Source organism: Echinops telfairi, unplaced genomic scaffold (assembly GCF_000313985.2).
Source record: "Echinops telfairi isolate 266 unplaced genomic scaffold, ASM31398v2 ScPeMD7_7424;HRSCAF=8462, whole genome shotgun sequence".
NCBI lineage: Eukaryota > Metazoa > Chordata > Mammalia > Afrosoricida > Tenrecidae > Echinops > Echinops telfairi.
In genome coordinates this window covers 89,157,446-89,159,128 of record NW_022111324.1, presented here as the reverse complement: position 1 = coordinate 89,159,128, position 1,683 = coordinate 89,157,446, and the positions used below count along the sequence as shown (strand labels likewise).

The 1,683-nt window shown below is 37.6% G+C and overlaps 1 protein-coding gene across 1 annotated transcript in view; it reads right to left on the bottom strand.

Annotated features, from left to right (window-relative positions):
* DISC1 (DISC1 scaffold protein) overlaps positions 1-1,683 on the bottom strand; it is a 420,830-nt gene that overhangs the window by 300,561 nt on the left and 118,586 nt on the right.

Sequence of the window (1,683 nt, the reverse complement as noted above, 5' to 3'; positions counted from 1 at the left end):
AGTGCTGTTTATTTGTTTATAGAGAAAATACAGGAGAAGTGTTCATAGTAATATAATCTGATTTGCAAGTAGATGAATACATTATATTTCTGATATGTATGGAATATGTATAATTAAAACTCACTTTAAAGAGAATATCAGGGCGCTGCCTTCAGCAACCACCCAGTAGTGATGTCCAAGAGCTTCACAGAAGACAAATGAAGGAGAAGATGAATCAGAAAACAGGTTTGAAGGAGAAGATGGTCCATTAAAAAAAAAAGCTATCATTGCTACTATAATGGACATATAATTAAATTGGTAGTGAACGTTTAGAGCAAGATCAGGGATTCTGCAGATATTTGCCTAATGGTGTTGGGTTGAAACTTAGAGTGGGGCATATCCCTGAAGATAAAGGATAAAGAATAGCAAGGGACTAGGACTGAAGTCTAGAAACACCCACTACAGAAAGTAAACTATCTGAAGGGGAAAGAGGAAAATAAGCATCACTGTGGGAGCCATGAGGGGTTAGAGATGAAGCATTTTTTGGAAGTGCTGCTGCACTGTTTGTAACAGATAGAAATTAGAAATATCTTAGACAACTGAAAATTCAGATTTTATTCAGTCATTCTGAGGAAGCTGAGCTTCTGATTTCTAACAAGCATCCAGGATTGCAAATGCTATCAGCCCATAGACCACACTTTGAATAGCAAGGATATAGAACATTTAAGATACTCAGTGGTTAGCACATAGGAGCAATAGAATAACTGCTTTCCAGTAGAAACATAAGCTTCAGGTAGGAAAAAAAAAAACAACAACTAAAAAAGTCAATAAAAAATGGACTCTAAGCTGCAAATCATTAAATTCTAACTTAAAAAGCCATTTGTCATTGAATTATTTATGACTTACAGCTATGACCCCATGTGTGTTAGAGCAGTTTTCAATGTCTGATGTTTAGAAGTACATTGCCAGGCCTTTCTTCTGAAGTGCTTCTGAGTGGGGCTTCAACCTTTTGGTTAACAGTCTAGTTAGTTGACCATTTGCATTACCCAAAGACTTCAAGTCCTAATTGAGGTAACTATAGAAATCCATGATTCCTGGATTATCTAATTTACTTAATTTTTTTCACAGAAACTTTGAATAAATTCTAGGAAACTCAATTCAGCAAGTTTATACTGGCTATTCTTCTTTATATCTCTATCACAAAAGAGAAGGAAGATGAAAAATCCTGGCCAATTCACTGTGGTCAGAAGACCAACATCCACAAAGCACAAGCAGGAAAAAGACCGTATAAAGTCAATTCATCCAGAAGTCAAAGCACTGAAAACAATTACCAAGATAACATTGCATCAGAGGGAAAGGAAGGCAGGGTTGAAACCCCCACACAAACACAACATACTGATAGAAGGGAGATAGGAAAGCACCCAACACAAAAGGTACAAGATGACAGCAATGAATCCACAGATGGTGGGAATAACTCTGAATGTCAACGGCCCGAACTCACCCAATAAAGGCAAAGGTTAGCAGACTGACTCAGAAAACATAACCCATTGATCGGTTACCTACAAGAGACCCATCTTAACCTCGCAGGCTGGTAGAAAATATACCAGGCAAAATGGCAAGTTAAAAAAGCAGGGATTGAAATCCTAATCCCCAACAAAATTGACCTCAAGGTACAAACCATAGCAAGAGACAAGGACGGGCACT